The following is a 22,482-nucleotide window of genomic DNA, read 5'->3' on the forward strand; positions in this document are numbered from 1 at the left end:
GAAAAAAAGCTATGTCACTGATCTTACCATGTGTTTCGCAGGGTGAGCTTCCTGTTTGAAGCTTGCTCTGCCCATCTCTATGATGTCACACCAGTGAAGTGATGTGATTTGGATCATGTGGTTTCTCTGCAAGGGCTTAGTAACAATATTTTAGATTTTCTCTTGTCATACTAATAAATAAATGCATCAGGATTATGATGTCCCACTCTTTCCAAATTCACACTGCAGTGCCTTCAGAAAGTATTCAGACCCCTTGACTTTTCCCACATTGTTACATTACAGCATTATTCACACACAAACAATACCCCATAATGACAAAGCTAAAACAGATATTGATTTTTTTTTAGCAAGTGTATAAAATAAAATACAAATGAAATATCACATTTACATACAGTGGGGAGAACAAGTATTTGATACACTGCCGATTGTGCAGGTTTTGCTACTTACAAAGCATGTAGAGGTCTGTAATTTAAATCATAGGTACACTTCAACTGTGAGAGACGGAATCTAAAACAAAAATCCAGAAAATCACATTGTATGATTTTTAAGTAATTCATTTGCATTTTATTGCATGACATAAGTATTTGATACATCAGAAAAGCAGAACTTAATATTTGGTACAGAAACCTTTGTTTGCAATTACAGATATCATACGTTTCCTGTAGTTCTTGACCAGGTTTGCACACACTGCAGATGGGATTTTGGCCCACTCCTCCATACAGACCTTCTCCAGATCCTTCAGGTTTCGGGGCTGTCGCTGGGCAATACGGACTTTCAGCTCCCTCCAAAGATTTTCTATTGGTTTCAGGTCTGGAGACTGGCTAGGCCACTCCAGGACCTTGAGATGCTTCTTACGGAGCCACTCCTTAGTTGCCCTGGCTGTGTGTTTCGGGTCGTTGTCATGCTGGAAGACCCAGCCACAACCCATCTTCAATGCTCTTACTGAGGGAAGTAGGTTGTTGGCCAAGTTCTCGCAATACATGGCCCCATCCATCCTCCCCTCAATACGGTGCAGTCGTCCTGTCCCCTTTGCAGAAAAGCATCCTCAAAGAATGATGTTTCCACCTCCATGCTTCACGGTTGGGATGGTGTTCTTGGGGTTGTACTCATCCTTCTTCTTCCTCCAAACAAGGCGAGTGGAGTTTAGACCAAAAAGCTTTATTTTTGTCTCATCAGACCACATGACCTTCTCCCATTCCTCCTCTGGATCATCCAGATGGTCATTGGCAAACTTCAGACGGGCCTGGACATGCGCTGGCTTGAGCAGGGGGACCTTGCGTGCGCTGCAGGATGTTAATCCATGATGGTGTAGTGTGTTACTAATGTTTTTTTTGAGACTGTGGTCCCAGCTCTCTTCAGGTCATTGACCAGGTCCTGCCGTATAGTTCTGGGTTGATCCCTCACCTTCCTCATGATCATTGATGCCCCATGAGGTGAGATCTTGCATGGAGCCCCAGACCGAGGGTGATTGACCGTCATCTTGAACTTCTTCCATTTTCTAATAATTGTGCTAACAGTTGTTGCCTTCTCACTAAGCTGCTTGTCTATTGTCCTGTAGCCCATCCCAGCCTTGTGCAGGTCTACAATTTTATCCCTGATGTCCTTATACAGCTGTCTGGTCTTGGCCATTGTGGAGAGGTTGGAGTCTGTTTGATTGAGTGTGTGGACAGGTGTCTTTTATACAGGTAACGAGTTCAAACAGGTGCAGTTAACACAGGTAATAAGTGGAGAACAGGAGGGCTTCTTAAAGAAAAACTAACAGGTCTGTGAGAGCCAGAATTCTTACTGGTTGGTAGGTGATTAAATACTTATGTCATGCAATAAAATGCAAATTAATTACTTAAAAATCATATAATGTGATTTTCTGGATTTTTGTCTTAGATTCCATCTCTCACAGTTGAAGTGTACCTATGATAAAAATTACAGACCTCTACATGCTTTCTAAGTAAGAAAACCTTCAAAATCGGCAGTGTATCAAATACTTGTTCTCCCCACTGTAAGTATTCAGACCCTTTTCTCAGTACTTTGTTGAAGCACCTTTGGCAGCGATTACAGCCTCAAGTCTTCTTGGGTATGACGCTACAAGTTTGGCACACCCATTCTTCTCTGCAGATCCTCTCGAGCTCTGTCAAGTTGGATGGGGAGTGTTGCTGCACAGCTATTTTCAGGTCTCTCCAGAGATGTTCGATCGGGTTCAAGTCCAGGGTCTGGCTGGACCACTCAAAGACATACAGAGACTTGTCACGAAGCCACTCCTGCGTTGTCTTGGCTGTGTGCTTAGGGTCGTTGTCCTGTTGGAAGGTGAACATTCACCCCAGTCTGCAGTCCCGAGCGCTCTTGAGAAGGTTTTCATCAACAATCTCTCTGTACTTTGCTCAGAAAAACATCCCCACAGCATGATGCTGCCACCACCATGCTTCACCGTAGGGATGGTGCCAGGTTTCCTCCAGCTGTGACACTTGGCAATTCAGGCCAAAGAGTTCAATCTTGGTTTCATCAGACCAGAGAATCTTGTTTCTCAGGGTCTGATAGTCCTTTAGGTGCCTTTTGGCAAACTCCAAGCGAGCTGTCATGTGCCTTTTAATGAGTGGCATCCGTCTGGCCACTCTACCATACAGGCCTGATTTGTGGAACGCTGCAGAAATGGTTCTTGGTCACCGCCCTGACCAAGGCCCTTCTCCCCATTATTTCTCAGTTTGGCCAGGCGGCCTGCTCTAGGAAGAGTCTTGGTGGTTTCAAACATCTTCCATTTAAGAACAATGGAGATCACTGTGTTTTTGGGGACCTTCAATGCTGCAGGAATGTTTTGGTACCCTTCCCCAGGTCTGTGCCTCGACACAATCCTGTCTCGGAGCTCTACGGACAATTCCTTCAACATCATAGCTTGGTTTTTGCTCTGACCTGCACTGTCAACTGTGGGACCTTATATAGACAGGTGTGTGCCTCTGTTTTTTTTATTTGTCATTATGGGGTATTGTGTGTAGATTGATGAAAAAAATATATTTACTCAATTTTTGAATAAGACATAACAAAATGTTGAAAAAGGTAAGGGGTCTGAATACTTTCCGAATGCACTGTATGTTAATTAAACCAAAAATATATATTTTGTGTATGTTGAAGAACATGAGGTAAATGTCCTTTATATACATCAGATATGAAATCTTCGGTGGCATTTCATTTCTAGTGAAATGTTATTTTACCAAGAGAGAACTAAATATACCTCGTCATACAGTAGTAAACTGTAGAAAAACTTTCATAATCAGCAATGAGGTTTCAGAAAATAAAATACATATTTTTGAAAGGCCAAACCCTTTAATGCTTTCAAGTCAAATCCCAGGGTATTGGCTTAGAGTAAAGTAAAGGTGAGGAAGATATCATATCTAGCTATATCAATAGAAGGAACAGGGAAATAAGGAATGCAATACAGAATGGAAATACATTTGATACATTTTACTCTAGGGAAAGGGCAGTCATACGTATCTTGCAACCCTGCTTCAAACTAAGACCATAAGAAACCAGCTGTCTCGAATGGTAAGTGCTATCAGGTGTATGTCCCAAATGGCACCCTATTCCCTATATAGGTCACTGAATAAGGTGCCATTTGTGACGCAGCCAAGGGGTGTTCATCATAGCAAAGAAAGGGACTGACACCTTAGTGTTTGCTAGGGTGCATGCACTGTGAATATTGCGTTTTGTATCCTCTGTGCTTCATCGAGTAGAAGATAACTGCTCCATGTGTTTCAATAGAGGGCAGACTTATACTAATTTCACTTCCACAGTATGTACCTTGTTACCTACTAGAGCAGGGGTGTCAAAGTCAAATGGACGGAGGGCCAAATAAAAAAATCAGCTACAAGACGAGGGCCGGACTGTTCGAATGTTCATTGAAAAATTTTTAAATGACGCATATAGTCTAGTGAACCTAATTGAACCTACTGAAAACCTAACAAATATATTACAATATGATCAGATAAATAAAGCAATATTTTCTTATGGCTCTGTCAGTAATCTTTAATTTTCAACAGACACAAAAGACAAATTTCCTTTATATAAATATCCCCATAACATGAACATTAAATGAAAGAAACCGGTATTCAAGGCACCATCAGTAGACTATATTTTCTATTTTAGCAAAAGTGGGCTAAATTTACTTCAAAGAAAAAACAATAATAGCAATTTTCTATCATCCACTCAACTGAAATATTTTTAAAATATAATTGGATTGAAATACAAAAAAATAAAGTGCAAAAATCTATTAATCAAAAACAACACTTTGTTTAAGGAGAAGTAACATGCAGTGAAAACAAATATTAAATTTTAACTTTTAAACTTGAACTGAGTAAAAACTCTAAATATGTGATTGCACAGTAATGTTCACTTGTTTGAGGTTGAGGGTGATACTTGGTGGTGTCCCATCTTTTCCACAAGTTCATCAATGTTCGGGGTAAGGCTCTGAGCTGAAGAAATCCTCAGAATTGAGTGGAGGTGTTCAGCAGTGTCAATGAATTAATTATAGGAGAGACAAGACCAAGATGAGACTCTGGACAAGGCGGATACGGTATATTTGAGGCCTTTTAATCTAGCATAGTGATATCTGGCAAACGTGCAGCACGGCCCTTATCGTCCAACCCTTAGGGAGTTTTCGGAAAAAAGAGGGCGTCCCACATATTTGGGCAGTACATTTATACATTGAAATGACGTAGGTAGATTCTAGTAGTCCTGGCTCCTGGTTGGTTGTTCGTAGGTGATAGACAGTCCTCTCCAGCCTGTTATCTGTATCTCATTGGTTCTTGACAGAGTTCTTTGTCTTTGTAGCCCATCCCAAAGGGTTTGGAGCAGTGTATATTCATGGGTTATCAGTGTGTTTAACAACAGTCCGTGAATGCGTCATTACATGTTTTAATATGTTATTACAACACCCCCTCTTCACGTCTATTAGACGTGACAAAAACTAAAAGTAAGAAAAATAGAATAGGACATTTTAGGAAATTTGTAGTCCCCCTCTTCACGTCTCCAAAGAGACGTGAAAATTACTCATATGTGCATGTTTCAAACTCCACCAGAGGATCCTCCTGCTGTATGAGGGGGAACATCAGTGCAGGGTCATTATTTGGTGCAATAGCAGAAGTAATGACTCGAGAAAGCAGGGAGCGGGCACATGGGATGCAACAACAGCCACAGAGGGTTAGTATTGCAACAAACACAGAGATAGAGACCAGAATAGAAGAGACCAGGACCTTATATTTACCAAATGCATCCATCCAGGAGTCCCACTTGCTGGTATCAACCCCAGAGTGGGATTTCATTTTACCATTCAGGGTACGTAGTCCTTCTAACGCAACAGTGAGACTGCCATTAGAGGCTGTATTATTGGGGATAAATGTGCAACATTGCTCCCCAAACATAAAACATATACCACCCTTCTCAGCCAGCAACATGTCAACGGCAATGCGATTTTGAAAAGCCATAAGGGAGGTAGCCGCCAGTTGACCATGTACGGCCTCAAAACCTTGTTGAGTCCAGTTCCCTAATTTTTGGACATTGAAATGTATATAGTTAATGCGGTCAACATTTTTATTCACAGTGCACCACCAGCAGAGAGATGATTCAAAACCTGCGGCGACCTGGTCCACCAGCTTGTACTCATCAGGGACCCCCCTAGGAACACCTATAGCATCAATATATGTGGGATCCCCAACAGTCAGGGCTGCTTCCCGCTTGGTTCTGGTAGGCAGAAACTGTGGGTCCACAGCCTGTATCCGGGTCACCAAATCACCCACACCTATAGGGTAAACAGAGATAGGCAGTAGAAGTGTTACAAGCGCACAAGTACCCGTAGCCTTATTGGGAGGTCTGTCAAAAAGCCGAGGTCCCCCACACCACCACCAGATGTCAGCCCTGATCACTGGCTTAAAAACACCAACTACTACGATAGTATTTGTACACCAACCAACAGGGAGCAAACCTAACTGTAGTATACCCCCTGTCATGTTAATACAGGAGAATTCGGCCCTGGCAACATCAGAGGAAAATACTGGTGCCCTGTCCGTAGCGGAGACAACAGGGTAAACTGCATCCCACAAGAAACAATTACCAGTCGGATTGTCTTGGTCCATAAGGGGCATTAAACATCCGATCTCGACAGTAGCCGGGACAATGCGGAGCAATGGTCGGGCACCCATGCAAACTACACAACTAGTGGGGGTTGTATTGGCTGCTTGTTCGGTCAATAATAGCCAATTGTTAGACAAACCTGAGATACCTGTAGCAACCCGAATGTTCTCATCCGGGGTAGGGGTGGTGACCACTAAAACAGCAGAACCCCACCCATCCCTGTGCTGGGGCAGGGTATGTGGCTTTGCCATATCGTCACGCACCGTCACAGAAGTAGGCTGTGGTTCTGGCGTAACACAGATATATAGTGTGAAATGGACTTCAGTCCTGTCGGTATCTACATATGGGGCCAACGTAAAAACCTGACACCCCATAGTGGTCCCAGGTCGTACAATCAGCTTTAGTTGAAAACCAGTGCGTGAAAATGTAAGCCGTTTGCGCCAGGCAAGAACAACCCGTCCCTCGGAATAGCTGGACCAGTCATGCCCCGTTTCTGCCACCAAGTTTTTCCAAGACCACTCACCATATCCCCCTTTGGTTATATACCAGTTAAAACTGGAATAGGTCCAGGCAGGTAGCCCCAAACTATTTTGCGCATGACCCAAAAGGCCCCAAGGCAGGTAAACGGTGGTGGTGGCATTGAAAGGCAAACACAAGGTGGTGCTCTTCAACTCCTGGGGGGTGCACTTAGTGACTCCCACCTCACGCCTAGAAACGGTATGGTCTTGTGGTAGATAAGAGGGAAAAGAGAGAGAGTTAGTTTCACCTGGCAGAGTAGAATTCAGTGTGTGAGTCTGTAGTGGGTGCATCTGTAGTGGGTGCATCTGTTGGTTTATAAGCCATGTGAGTGTACATACAGTGACTCCTCCCATGAGAAGAAAAATAACAAACAGTGGTCCGGAGATCCCCAACCGTTCCCAAGGAGTACGGTGTGACTTAGTCAGTGAATATGGGGTTGAACCTCCCATTTTCCCTGACTAAGGAGGTGCAAGATTTGGGGCCGAATGTAGACCACTTAGGTCGGTTCTGACTTCCGTCAGTGTGCGGGAAGGGGTTGGAGCTGGTGTACAATGTGTGAGGTGGTGCCAAGGTGCGCCCAATTTACCTTTGACCTGGACTGAGTGTGAAGTAACCTCCTTCACTTCGTACAGACCAGTCCACCTGGGTTCCAGCCACTTTCTCTTGTGGACCTTTCCCCTTACCCAGTCTCCAAGTTTTACCTTCAGTGGTGGCGTGTCCCCCGGCAGCTCCCCCTCCGGTACCTTGTGAACCTGGGTAGAGAGTGCTGCAGAGAGAACCGTCAGTTTTTTCACATAATTAGACATTACAATTTATTGCACATCAAGGGCGGGCATATGACCTCCCTCCCTTGGTGGGCCAGGCATGACTCTACCAGTCATTATCTCATGAGGAGAGAGATGGGTGCCTGATCCTGGTGAGGCTCTCATGGCCATCAACGCCAGGGGCAGGGCTTCGACCCATTTCAACTTCGACCCGGCACATACGTTTGACTTGCGCGTTCCATGAGATCTTGGGATTGTGGCCTATAACTGACTTCGCATCCTCCCCCGCCGCTGGAATTGCCTCTACCCATTTGGAAAACCTATCCACCATCACTAATAGGTATTGTTTCCCATTAACCACCTTATCCGCCCCCATGTCTGTGTATTCTATGCTAATAACCTGAAATCATGCATTAGGTAATGGGTATGAGCCCATTGGTGTTCGATATGGTTTCTTTGGGTTGTGTCTGTCACAAACATTGCATTCGTCACAAAATAAATCATAAAATAAATAAGTCAGTCATATTTTATGTGAGGGCCTTTTGGAGGGTCTTTAGTTTGCCTTCGTGTGTGTGGGGCCATGTGCTTCTCATAAAAGTTCTGGGTCCATCAGTGTGGACTGCTTCATGGGCATGGGCTGAGTCTGTATAGATATTCAGTCTTTCCTTTTCCTCTGATGAGGACCTGCGTCAATCCGATGATTTCAGCTAATTTGGCCGATGCTGGTTGAGGGATGATGGCTGATTGAAGGGTGCCATCACGAGGTGAGCTGTTTTTTTTCAATAGCTTTTGCTACTGCAGCAACGTATCTGGAGCATGTTGACTGTCCTACCTCAATGTGGTCAAGTTTGGAAGAGTAGTGCATCAAGACCCTTCTCTCCCCCTCTTGTTTCTGGAATAGGACGGATGAGGTGAATCCTTCCCTTTCAGAAACATCCAAATGGAACTTGTTCTTGTAGTCAGGTGCAGTCAGAGCTGCTGCCGCTGATAGATCTGTTTTCAGGAGTGCTATGGCTGTTGATGCTTCAGCCGTCCAGGCCAGGGGTGCATGGAGGTTCCTTGATCGTAGGATGGCCGGTGCTGCCACCCCCTCTGGGCCACACACAATGGTACAACACCTGATAGGAGGGGTCAGGTGCATCCTGTCTTCGTCCCAGTCTGCAGTGTAGAGGCAGTCATCGGTTTCTGTTGCATTGAGTGTGCAATGGATCTCAGCTTGGGGAGTCTTATATGGGTGCAGTGTAGATTTGAGCTTTCAGTTGGTTGAACTTAAACTGGATGTGAGGGGTGGCAGGCCCTGTGGGTAGGCATTTTGGCCAGTACACTTCTGGGGTTTCAGACAGTGTGGGCATCTTTTATGGCCAGGGCATGGTGTTCCCTGCCATACCTTGAAACTGTGGTTGGTTGTAATCTTGCTGTTGCTGCTGCATGTGGCTGGGCCCTGGGTGGTTGTATTGTAGAGGAGGGGGTCCTCTTCCTCCTCCTCCTCATCCTGTGTTCGTGGCTTTGGGTAGTAGTATTTTCATTGCAGTTAGTGTATCCATGTAGAGGCTCCTCCATGTAGGCTGGGCATCTGTCCCATCAAGGCGGTCTTCCCAGGCTGGTACTCAACGAAGCATGGATCAACTGCTGGGCGTAGGGGAAGTTGGTAGGCCCCTTCCTGCTCCTTTCAGTGCTTGTGTCAAGCCTATGATTTCAGCTAATTGTCTGTGTTTGGAGTATAGGAGAACTGAATAAGATCGTGGCCTTCTCTCTTTAGGAGGCCCGGTTGAGATCCACCTTCCCTTCCTTGTGGGTAGTTCAGCAGGGACCCACCTGGGCCTTGTAGTGCTGTGGGGCTTGAGCAATCGGGCCTTTCTTCACAGACGAGGTGGCCTTCTTGAATCCCCACAGTCATGTTCCCTCTTAGCTGTCCTCCCTGCACCATGAAGACCGGGGCCTGTATGGCTGCTGGTGTGGTGTGGGTTTTTAAATGGGTTGTGTGGGAGGTATGCGAATGGATTTTGTGAATAGGGAGGTGGCACTTCAGTCTTCTCTTCCTGTGGCAGTGGCGGGTATGGAGAGAGCGGGGCCGATGGGGTGGTCACGGTGGGTGGTGGTGTGTTGTGGTTGTTGTTTGTGCCTTCTCTGACGTCATCTGAGGCCCCAGCAAGCACCCCCATCATATCAGGTTTCTTTTGTGGGCATGTCCTTTTTGTCTCCTCTATTGCCCATGTCCCTATTCTCAGCTCCGCCTCCGCTCTCTCTCTCTCCTTCGTTCCTTCCTTCTTGAAAAAAAAATGGCTGCTATTATTTTCTGCCTCACTCTCTTAGCCTAATTTCCCCCCATATCTTCTTTATTGATTTATATTCCTGTTTTCCTCCTGCCCTTTCCTGTATTCTCTGATCTAAATATTCATTGAATTTGAGTTTGGGAACGGTAATTGAGGCCATATTGACGATTCACTATGTCTGGGTCCGATAAAAAATTATGTAAAACAATTAAAAACAACTAAATGTTGCACATTGCACTATGGCCCTCCGCAACTATGTGCACTTAGCCCGTCACTTGGTCGAAACCAGCGATGTATCCCTGGTGCCCACACAGACTTATCTCTCGTGTCTCACCCTCGTGCACACAGAGTTTTGTAGAATTGCTGTACTATAATATCGCAAAGGGATATTCACGAGATAATTATGCGTCTAGGGTATTTTACTGGAATAATTTTACAGGTTCACACATTTCTACTGCCTGGCGAAATGTTAGTGTCCCAAACGCCTACTTTTGGGTCAATGTCAATGCATTCAGATGCCTTCTATAATATTTGTCAAATTAATTCTAGGCAACGCCAACAGCACAAAGAGAACAGAAATCAATTCGTTACACGGCACGGCGGCCGCACAGCCCCGCCCAAACTTTTGACTCGGCGGTCAAATTTAGAGCCGGTGGTCAGTATCCCTCGGTCTCATGGAACGGTGAATCAGTGACATTAATCTGGAGAGATCAGGTTTAATTCCTTCACTCCTAGTCCAATTATTTAGCTTGTTAACTGTTGCTCCTAGTGGGATGCTACTCCACTAGTTACAGTCTTAAATATACGTCTCGATCAATTAACAAAACATTTCATCATATTTCATTTCACTGAGTTATCGAATCCCTCACCGTAACACCTAAACGATTGCCAAATCGAAAATTGCCAGCCTATTTGGACCCGATTAAAACAGTGCATCACATTCCATCAAATTCTGTTATCAAATCCTTCACCGTAACACCTAGTTGATTTACATATCAACTACTGCCAGCCTATTTGGATTAAATTTTAAACAATATATCACATCATATCACATTCTGTCCTCCAATTCCTCACCACGACACCCAGTAATTTTATTACTGTTGCAGGACTATTTGAATCAGATTTGAACAATATATTTACACAGATATCATTATGCAAATGCCTTTGGTTATCGGAACAATTTTCATAAATTTTAACGGCAATTCATACTCACGCACTCAGTACTTCTGACCATAATTTGGATATTGATTATACTATAATATGCAGAATTCGATTAAACCGGTTCTGCGTACCTTTATAATGTCGAGCTCTTTGGTCAGTTTCCTGAGGCGAGTTGAATCCCCGATGGCTCCTGTAGACAGGTCGCCCGTCCTTCTAGAATCTGTCGTCAACTTGTCTTTTCTCTCATCAAATCTATGGACCGAATTCATGGATTTCAACCATCCTCTGCTACCAATTTGTCAATGAATTAATTATAGGAGAGACAAGACCAAGATGAGACTCTGGACAAGGCGGATACGGTATATTTGAGGCCTTTTAATCTAGCATAGTGATATCTGGCAAACGTGCAGCACGGCCCTTATCGTCCAACCCTTAGGGAGTTTTCGGAAAAAAGAGGGCGTCCCACATATTTGGGCAGTACATTTATACATTGAAATGACGTAGGTAGATTCTAGTAGTCCTGGCTCCTGGTTGGTTGTTCGTAGGTGATAGACAGTCCTCTCCAGCCTGTTATCTGTATCTCATTGGTTCTTGACAGAGTTCTTTGTCTTTGTAGCCCATCCCAAAGGGTTTGGAGCAGTGTATATTCATGGGTTATCAGTGTGTTTAACAACAGTCCGTGAATGCGTCATTACATGTTTTAATATGTTATTACAACAGCAGTAAGTCGACTTCTGTGTGATGTTTTGTTCAGGTTCATCAAAGAAAACAGTTGTTCACACAGGTATGTGCTGCCAAACATAGACAACGTTTGAGCAGCCTGGATGCGCAGCTGGGGCATTGTGCCGGGGAGGAAACGGGCGAACTCCGCAGCACCCACTGCCGCATATTTTGCCCTCAGTGCATCATTGCATTGGAGGTCAATCAACTCCATTTGGAGGTTTGGTGGTGAGCTTTCCACGTCAACAGCAAATGGGTTACCGAGCAGTTCCAACCTGCTTTTTTGTGCTTCAAAGTCAGCAAATCGGCGTCGAAAGTCAGCGGCAAGCATACCTATTTTATCAGCCAACTGTGTGCTCGGGAACGCACTGGTAGAGAGCTTCTCTTTCATGGTCTGGCAGCTGGGAAAGTGGCTCAAATTTTCTTTCCGCATCTGCGTCTCCCACAGAGTCAGTTTGGTTTTAAATGCCTTCACTGTACTGTACATATCAGAGATGACACGATCCCGACCCTGCAGCTGCAAGTTTATTGCATTCAGATGACTCGTAATGTCACACAGAAAAGCCATTTCACACAGAAACATTTCGTCTCGGAGTTGTGTTGTGTCTTTCCCTTTGCTGTCCAAGAACAGACAAATCTCCTCACGAAGCTCGAAACATCTTTGAAGCACCTTTCCCTGGCTTAGCCATCGCACCTCTGTGTGATAAGGCAAATCACCATTCTCCGTTTCTAACTCCGTCAGAAATGCCTTGAACTGGCGGTGATTCAAACCTTTGGCTCTGATAAAGTTAACTGTGCGCGTGATGATGCTCATTACATGCTCCATTTTCAAGGCTTTACCGCACAACGCTTCCTGGTGTATGATACAATGATAAGCTGTCAGCTCACCTGTCGCGTTTTCCTCTTGCATCTTTTCCCGTATCTTCGCCACCAGTCCGCTCCTGTGTCCACACATCGCAGGTGCTCCGTCGGTTGTCAAACCCACAAGTTTTTCCCAAGGCAGCTCCATCTCATTTACACATCTTGACACCTCTTCATACAAATCATGCCCCGTAGTTGTGCCATGCATAGGACGTAAAGCCAAAAACTCCTCTGTCACGCTTAGGTTGGAGTCCACTCCGCGGATGAAAATTGACAACTGGGCAATGTCAGAAATGTCGGTGCTCTCATCCACAGCCAAGGAATATGCAATAAAATCTTTTCCCTTTTTCACAAGCTGCTCTTTTAGATTGATGGACAACTGGTCTACTCTCTCGGCAATGGTGTTTCTGCTCAGACTCACATTTAAAAAGAGTTGCCTTTTTTCTGGGCAAACTTCGTCACAAACTTTAATCATGCAGTTTTTGATGAAATCCCCCTCCGTAAATGGCCGGGCTGATTTAGCGATCTCTTCTGCCAAAATAAAACTGGCCTTGACAGCAGCCTGGCCTTGTGATTTGGCTTTTTTGAACAGAGCCTGTCGAGATTTGAGGCCTCGTTTTAATTCCTCTGCCTTTTGTAGCCTTTGTTCCATGTCCATATTCTTGTTTTTGTCCGCGTGTTTCGTTTCATAATGTCGTCTCAGATTATACTCTTTCAGTACCGCCACACTTTCTCCACACAGAAGACACACAGGTTTTCCAGCTACCTTCGTGAACATATACTCCGACTCCCACCTTGTTTGAAACCCCCGGTTCTCAGTATCCACCTTCCGTTTTGCCATTTTTGATGGGTATCTGAAAGTTAATTTTACTGTGATGCTGACGACTGCTGTGCCAATAAATATTGAAATGAAGCAGCCTACTGCTCGGTGCGTCACCTTTGCATTGTGGGAAATGTAGTATTGGTGCGTGTAAAAGATCTGCGGGCTGCCGGCTTGCTGCGGGCCGGTTCTAATAATAAATCAAGATCATCCCAGGGGCCGTAAAAAACCTTCTTGCGGGCCGGATGTGGCCCGCGGGCCTTGACTCTGACATATGTGTACTAGAGGATCCTTGGCTGTAAATAAGGTATTTTCATTGACAAATAATTTGTTCATTTTTTTTCTAATCCAAATGTCTCCGCCTTTTAGCTTTCGGTCCATAGGCCTACAGGCCTGATGAGACTTTGTCTGCATCCCAAAATGGCATCTTATTCACTTTATAGTGCTCTTCTCTTTATGGTGCCAATTATCATCCATCTTTGGCTGAGTACCCATCAGCGTCCCAAAAGGATATCACTCTGACCACTTCCTCTGTGCCTATAGTTTCCATGCTGCCACACTCCATTCTGGTCTCCTCCCAGTCCAAGAACGGGAGAGCTCTCAGGTCTATACTGAAAGGTACACAAACAACCTTCTCTCTGGCAAAGGTAAACAGTGCTTGGCCCCTCAGGAGCACTACTGACTTGAGTTATATTATGGACCAGAGATGTGACTTGCGCTTTTCAAGTTCTCCCAGTGCAGGCCGTGCACCCAGACCAAGCCTCCAGTTCAGATGTTTATTTTGGATCACTCCGCACCTATCTATCAATCGCTGGCATTCCTTCAGCTGACGCTCAAGAAAAGGACACCGCATGATGTTTTTCCCAACTTCCCTCCCTGCATCCCTCGCTTACGGTAAATGCCTGTGTTTTATTGCTTTGGGGAAACTTTGAGTGGCACGTTGGAATTGGCTGAGAGGGTCTCGCGGTGTGTACCTGCTGTGAGCTCACTAATATACCAGAGGGCCTGCAGAGAGAGGCTGGGCTACCCTCGTCACCCAACACCTGACACTTTATATGTCTGTTCTTACCAACAGCTTGCCTCACTTTTTTTTTTTTTTTTATCTGCTGAGGTGGAAAATGTGTGACTGTTCTAAAATGAGCAGGGCTAGCCCCTCAGTTCTAACTTCACAGAGGGTGGTGGTCAGTTGATCTGTAACAGACGGCAGAGCAAAGAACTCCCTGGCCTCCACCATGTAGCAAAGTTTTTTTTGCGATGCCACAGAGAGGTGCACATTTCATTATAATAGCATGTAACTGACATAATGCCCGCTGATGTTCACGTGTTGACCTTCATTTGTGAATTATGTTATCGATGGGTCTGCTATGAGGGTCTACAGATGCATTAACATACTGGAAAGATGAACATATTTGCTCTTGCGTTGCTGTGTACTGTCCAGTTTCACTGTAAAAGCTTAACGACATTTGTTAGAATAGTTTAGTATTCTCTCTCACCAACCTCCTTAAACTGGGATTAAGACAGACTGGGGCATGGCTGGAAAACTCCTGGAGAGGAAAGCATTGGAAGGATTCCACACAAAACCCTGAGAGTGACCCTTTCATGTGGTGGTAAACAGTATCAGACGCATTCTGCTGGCCTGAGCTCATTTCCAGACCTCCTCACGTGGCGTGTACACACTCCTGATGTCCTTCATTAGTCTGACACGCATTCACATGAAAGACTTCTTCCACGCCCGTCCTGGTTACCCCAGTTAGCTACTGTGGTGGAACAAACATCACAGTGTTCGTGGGAGATCTGATATCTTGCGCACCTCAACAGCTGCTTATATTCTGTTGCAGGCAAAACATTACCATGACCACATGCACCACACCATCAACACTGCCATTGTTGCCTAACTATAGCTGACTAAGCATCCCATTTTCCCTTTTACGACCTTTTTGGTTGTTATATTGGAGTTGTAGCTACCTCTTCCTCTCACCATATGGGGAGGCTTTCCTCCGACATAGCCTCGATGAGACAATGTGAACACGTAATGAATGAAAACGTAATGTTTCTCATAACCCCGGCCCCGCCATAACATAGTGAAAATGGGGAGAGGAGTGTCTCCCTCACGCTCCGCTTCCTCTGACTGGGCGTCATGCCCGTCCCAGGACTGTCTGCGGCTGCATCCCAAACGACACCCTATTCCCTATATGTTTCCCAAGATGGCATAGCAGTTCAGACGTATTTTTGTCCTCGTCCTGTCGTGTCCCCTTTATATATATATATTTACAACTTTTTTTTCACATACATTTTTAATTTTCCAAAAACTCATCTTCAGAACACTCTCCTGCAATCCGTTTCACCAATTTATATTTATATAAAAAAGTATTATTTACCTCAGATCTGTGATCCTCCGAGAGGCTAGCCAGAAATTAGCCAGAAGCTAGCCGGGAGCTAGCCAGAAGCTGGTCCAGAAGCTACTCTGAAGCTGGTTCAGGGGCTAGTTCAGAAGCTAGTTAGCTTATTTACTGGCTAATCGTTGGTACTCAGCTGACCACGGTTTGTGGTCATCGGCTGTCCTTTGGCTCAAGAATCTATCGCCAGTTTTGTACGGCGCGGTGCAGCGCAGCGCGGCTCGGAGCGGAACATATCGGACCAATTTTTCTCTCCATGTCCCTGGATTTCGGCCGCTGGCTCTGGACGTCCATGCCTGGATCTCGCAGCTAGCTAGCTGCTATCCGTGTGACTATCGGCTTTCGTCGATTCCGGAGCTAACATCAATTGTTCCGGAGCTAGCCAGCTGAAGAGTTCCATTAATCACTCCTGGGCTGCAGTCACCTATCCGGACCCGTTTTGCTGCCTACGCGGAGCCCCACCAGGCTGCTATCTGAATAGACAATCGGACAATTTTTATTTTATTTTTATTTATTTATTTTTCTTCTTGGGCCTCTATAACTATATCTATTGTTTTTATTTTTGTTGTTGTTGTGTGATTTGGATTCATCCCCTCTACCACACGGAAACCCACTAATCTACTGACGGAACGCAAGAGTTGGCTAATAAAAGACCTCCATCTTATGCTAGCTTGCTCCTATGCTAGCTTGCTACCGATTTAGCTGTCTAAATCGCCGTGACCCCCAACCAACCTCTCCACTCACTGGACCCTTTTGATCACTCGACTGAGCATGCCTCTCCTTCATGTCAATATGCCTTGTCCATTGCTGTTCTGGTTAGTGTTTATTGGCTTATTTCACTGTAGAGCCTCTAGTCCTGCTCATTAAACCTTATCCAACCCATTAGTTCCACCACCCACACATGCAATGACATCTCCTGGTTTCAATGATGTTTCTATATCTCTATATCTCTTTCAATATCTCTCTCTTCATCACTCAATACCTAGGTTTACCTCCACTGTATTCACATCCTACCTTACCTTTGTCTGTACATTATACCTTGATGCTATTTTATCGCCCCCAGAAACCTCCTTTTACTCTCTGTTCCAGACGTTCTAAACGACCAATTCTTATTGCTTTTAGCCGCACCCTTATTCTACTCCTACTCTGTTCATCTGGCGATGTAGAGGTGAATCCAGGCCCTGCAGTGCCTAGCTCCACTCCTATTCCCCAGGCGCTCTCTTTTGACGACTTCTGTAACCGTAATAGCCTTGGTTTCATGCATGTTAACATTAGAAGCCTCCTCCCTAAGTTTGTTCTATTCACTGCTTTAGCACACTCTGCCAACCCGGATGTTCTAGCTGTGTCTGAATCCTGTCTTAGGAAGATCACCAAAAATTCAGACATTTTAATTCCAAACTACAACATTTTCAGACAAGATAGAACTGCCAAAGGGGGCGGTGTTGCAATCTACTGCAAAGATAGCCTGCAGAGTTCTGTCCTACTATCCAGGTCTGTACCCAAACAATTTGAACTTCTACTTTTAAAAATCCACCTCTCTAAAAACAAGTCTCTCACCGTTGCCGCCTGCTATAGACCACCCTCTGCCCCCAGCTGTGCTCTGGACACCATATGTGAACTGATTGCCCCCCATCTGTCTTCAGAGCTTGTGCTGCTAGGTTACCTAAATTGGAACATGCTTAACACCCCAGCCATCCTACAATCTAACCTTGATGCCCTCAACCTCACACAAATTATCAATGAACCTACCAGGTACCTCCCCAAAGCCTTAAACACGGGCACCCCCATAGATATCATCCTAACCAACTTGCCCTCTAAATACACCTCTGCTGTTTTCAACCAAGATCTCAGCGATCACTGCCTCATTGCCTGCATCCGTAATGGGTCAGCGGTCAAACGACCTCCACTCATCACTGTAAAACGCTCCCTGAAACACTTCAGCGAGCAGGCCTTTCTAATCGACCTGGCCGGGGTATCCTGGAAGGATATTGATCTCATCCCGTCAGTAGAGGATGCCTGGATATTTTTTTAAATGCCTTCCTAACCATCTTAAATAAACATGCCCCGTTCAAGAAATTTAGAACCAGGAATAGGTTCTCCCCAGACCTGACTGCCCTTAACCAACAAAAAAACATCCTATGGCGTTCTGCATTAGCATCGAACAGCCCCCGTGATATGCAGCTGTTCAGGGAAGCTAGAAACCATTATACACAGGCAGTTAGAAAAGCCAAGGCTAGCTTTTTCAAGCAGAAATTTGCTTCCTGCAACACTAACTCAAAAAAGTTCTGGGACACTGTAAAGTCCATGGAGAATAAGAACCCCTCCTCCCAGCTGCCCACTGCACTGAAGATAGGAAACACTGTCACCACTGATAAATCCACCATAATTGAGAATTTCAATAAGCATTTTTCTACGGCTGGCCATGCTTTCCACCTGGCTACTCCTACCCCGGTCAACAGCACTGCACCCCCCACAACAACTCGCCCAAGCCTTCCCCATTTCTCCTTCTCCCAAATCTGCTCAGCTGATGTTCTGAATGAGCTGCAAAATCTGGACCCCTACAAATCAGCCGGGCTAGACAATCTGGACCCTTTCTTTCTAAAATTATCTGCCAGAATTGTTGCCACCCCTATTACTAGCCTGTTCAACCTCTCTTTCGTGTCGTCTGAGATTCCCAAAGATTGGAAAGCAGCTGCGGTCATCCCCCTCTTCAAAGGGGGTGACACTCTTGACCCAAACTGCTACAGACCTATATCTATCCTACCATGCCTTTCTAAGGTCTTCGAAAGCCAAGTCAACAAACAGATTACAGACCATTTCGAATCTCACCATACCTTCTCTGCTATGCAATCTGGTTTCAGAGCTGGTCATGGGTGCACCTCAGCCACGCTCAAGGTCCTAAATGATATCTTAACCGCCATCGATAAGAAACATTACTGTGCAGCCGTATTCATTGATCTGGCCAAGGCTTTCGACTCTGTCAATCACCACATCCTCATCGGCAGACTCGACAGCCTTGGTTTCTCAAATGATTGCCTCGCCTGGTTCACCAACTACTTCTCTGATAGAGTTCAGTGTGTCAAATCGGAGGGTCTGCTGTCCGGACCTCTGGCAGTCTCTATGGGGGTGCCACAGGGTTCAATTCTTGGACCGACTCTCTTCTCTGTATACATCAATGAGGTCGCTCTTGCTGCTGGTGAGTCTCTGATCCACCTCTACGCAGACGACACCATTCTGTATACTTCTGGCCCTTCTTTGGACACTGTGTTAACAACCCTCCAGGCAAGCTTCAATGCCATACAACTCTCCTTCCGTGGCCTCCAATTGCTCTTAAATAAAAGTAAAACTAAATGCATGCTCTTCAACCAATCCTGTACCTACCCGCCTGTCCAACATTACTACTCTGGACGGCTCCGACTTAGAATACGTGGACAACTACAAATACTTAGTTGTCTGGTTAGACTGTAAACTCTCCTTCCAGACCCATATCAAACATCTTCAATCCAAAGTTAAATCTAGAATTGGCTTCCTATTTCGCAACAAAGCATCCTTCACTCATGCTGCCAAACATACCCTAAAACTGACCATCCTACCAATCCTCGACTTTGGCGATGTCATTTACAAAATAGCCTCCAATACCCTACTCAACAAATTAGATGCAGTCTATCACAGTGCAATCCATTTTGTCACCAAAGCCCCATATACTACCCACCATTGCGACCTGTACGCTCTCGTTGGCTGGCCCTCGCTTCATACTCGTCGCCAAACCCACTGGCTCCATGTCATCTACAAGACCCTGCTAGGTAAAGTCCCCCCTTATCTCAGCTCGCTGGTCACCATTGCATCTCCCACCTGTAGCACACGCTCCAGCAAGTATATCTCTCTAGTCACCCCCAAAACCAATTATTTCTTTGGCCGCCTCTCCTTCCAGTTCTCTGCTGCCAATGACTGGAACGAACTGCAAAAATCTCTGAAACTGGAAACACTTATCTCCCTCACTAGCTTTAAGCACCAACTGTCAGAGCAGCTCACAGATTACTGCACCTGTACATAGCCCACCTATAATTTAGCCCAAACAACTACCTCTTTCCCTACTGTATTTAATTAATTTATTTATTTTGCTCCTTTGCACCCCCATTATTTTTATTTCTACTTTGCACATTCTCCCATTGCAAATCTACCATTCCAGTGTTTTACTTGCTATATTGTATCTACTTTGCCACCATGGCCTTTTTGCCTTTACCTCCCTTATCTCACCTCATTTGCTCACATTGTATATAGACTTGTTTATACTGTATTATTGACTGTATGTTTGTTTTACTCCATGTGTAACTCTGTGTCGTTGTATGTGTCGAACTGCTTTGCTTTATCTTGGCCAGGTCGCAATTGTAAATGAGAACTTGTTCTCAACTTGCCTACCTGGTTAAATAAAGGTGAAATAAAAATAAATAAAAAATATAATGCATGACTTTTGACCAGAGCCCTGTATGGGCACCTCATCCTTATGAGCCCTGGTTAAAAGGAATGCACTATATAGGGAATAGGATGCATCTATGCCCTGTCAGCTCAGCTCACTGCTCCCTCAATGTGGTCATGCCCCCCCCCCCCCCAAAAAAAAGCAGATGGTGGAAGGTTAGCCTTAGGTCAAAGTTGAGGCGAGAGAGCCAAACGTCTCTGAAGGTGTCCTGGTTTCCTGGAGAACCTGGGTATCAAATGACAATCGACCCCAGCCGAGCAGGTCTAGTTGTAACCGGGATGGGGCTGTAACACGGAGGGGAGGCCAGTGGGTTGGGGTGGTCTGGGGCTTTTCTTTTTTTCCCTTTGTGCGCTCCTCTGATAAGACAGCTTGTGGAGGGCAGTGTCATGCAGGGACAGCTGAGGACTGACATCTGGTTGTTGATCATGATTAGTTGGAAATTAGAAACTGGGTGGTTCGAGCCCTGAGTGCTGATTGGCTGACAGCAGTGGTATATCAGACTGTATACCACGGGCATGACAACATTTATTTTTACTGCTCTAATTACGTTGGTAGCCAGTTTATAATAGCAATAAGGCACCTCGGGTTTGTGGTAAATTCCACGGCTAAGGACTGTGTCCAGTGTTGCGTCGTGCAAAAGAACAGCCCTTAGCCGTGGTATATTGGCCATATATCACACCCCCTCTGGCCTTATTGATTAAATAAAACAATGAGGCCGCATACTGTGCCTTTGATGCAAGACATCTCTATTGATTAACATTTCGCAGCTACTACAGCTGCCTTCGTCAGGGTTGTCCAACACTGTATCTCTGGGGTTAGGGATGAGAAAGCAGCTGTCTATCCAGAGCCATTGGAGAGACGCAATGGCTCGATCTCCCAAACAATGTTTAACTTGATAACAAGCCAGGCAACATCCCTTTTCTCCTGAGTCGGTTTCCCAAATGGGTCCCGCTTTTACTAGTAGCTATGTAAATGTCATGATATATTCCTCCAAGTCAATTTCAATCATGTGAAACTAATGATCGTGAATTTTGAGGGTGTTTGAAGTGAAACTGGAGAATTCTTTGAAAGCGGTATGGGCCTTGGTGGAATACTGCCGTGCTCCACATGCGTGTTATTTTTTGTACAGAATTAGGAAAGTCACTGACAGCCACATCGGATTTCTGATTCTTACACTTTAGATCCTGCTGTGCTGAGATGTGCATTCACTTTCTATTGTTGAACCCCAACTAGGTCTTGTTGAAGGTGGCAAAGAAGATCAAAGGCTTTGAGAAGAAGTGCCGACAACAGAACATGGTTGAACTTGGCATGTGTCATGGACATTAAAACTAGCATGCTAACACTAAACATTAAGTGACCCGTCCAATATCGCGGTCCTTTGGGAACAGCCGTGTTCCACGGGATTTAACACCTTTTGATAAATAGGTGTCGCCTCTTCTGGCTGTCCTGATCAAAAACAAGATGTCTTTGCAGGGCAGGTCATATGTTTACTACATCCAGCTGATTGTCTAGTTGTGCCAATACACTTGTGGATTTGAGGAAAGATTATAATCACTACTTAAACCCCAGGGATTCCAAAGTCTTCAACTTTCTAATACAAGCTATTCTAGAATACCTGCTGTTTAAAATAGATCAGTGGCCTGGGAAGCCACAACATGGGCATACAGAGACCAACTTTGTCCTGTTCGAGTGTAGATTTTCACAAAGATGTATTGAAGTTAACCTGAAATGTGTGGAAGCGGAAGTGCTTGGAACTGTATATGAATGGGGTGTTTGCAAATACGTTTTCCAAGCAAGAACCCCATGATTTATAGCCATTCCAGAGTCATGCAATTAGACCAGTCACACTAGGGAGAGGGTCTCTAGAATTTACAGTGGACTCCAGCTCCATAGATCCAAAGTGAAACAGTGGGCAAGGCCTCTTACATAACAGGTTTCCAATCCATCATTATTCAGTGTTTTTGATTGACATGGCTTAATAATGATGGAATGTGAAAACTATAATCACCAGAATGAAAGTCTGTGTCACCTCAAGAGATAGAAGGCTTCACAGAGCCTCCATTCACCTTCCGTTAGGTTGATTTCATTGAATGTATAACAAGGAGCTGGTTGTAGTCAGTTAAAGGTAGCCTGTAGTCCCTAGTTTGTCACAGCAGTAGTGCTTCTTTTTAGTGATTAAAACTGTGTTTGCAAATAAATTTCAGCTTTCAGTCTGAATGTAGTAGTTACATTTGGCAATGCTTGGGCGAAGGGAGAAAAAAAACCTGAATGTACATTCTCTGCTTTGTGGTAATGATGCTCTTACTGTACAATGGTTCTATTCTTCAGTTGCTTTTATAACCCGAAGAACATTACTCTGTTCTGAAGGTTTCTGTGT

Source organism: Oncorhynchus clarkii, chromosome 6 (assembly GCF_045791955.1).
Source record: "Oncorhynchus clarkii lewisi isolate Uvic-CL-2024 chromosome 6, UVic_Ocla_1.0, whole genome shotgun sequence".
NCBI lineage: Eukaryota > Metazoa > Chordata > Actinopteri > Salmoniformes > Salmonidae > Oncorhynchus > Oncorhynchus clarkii.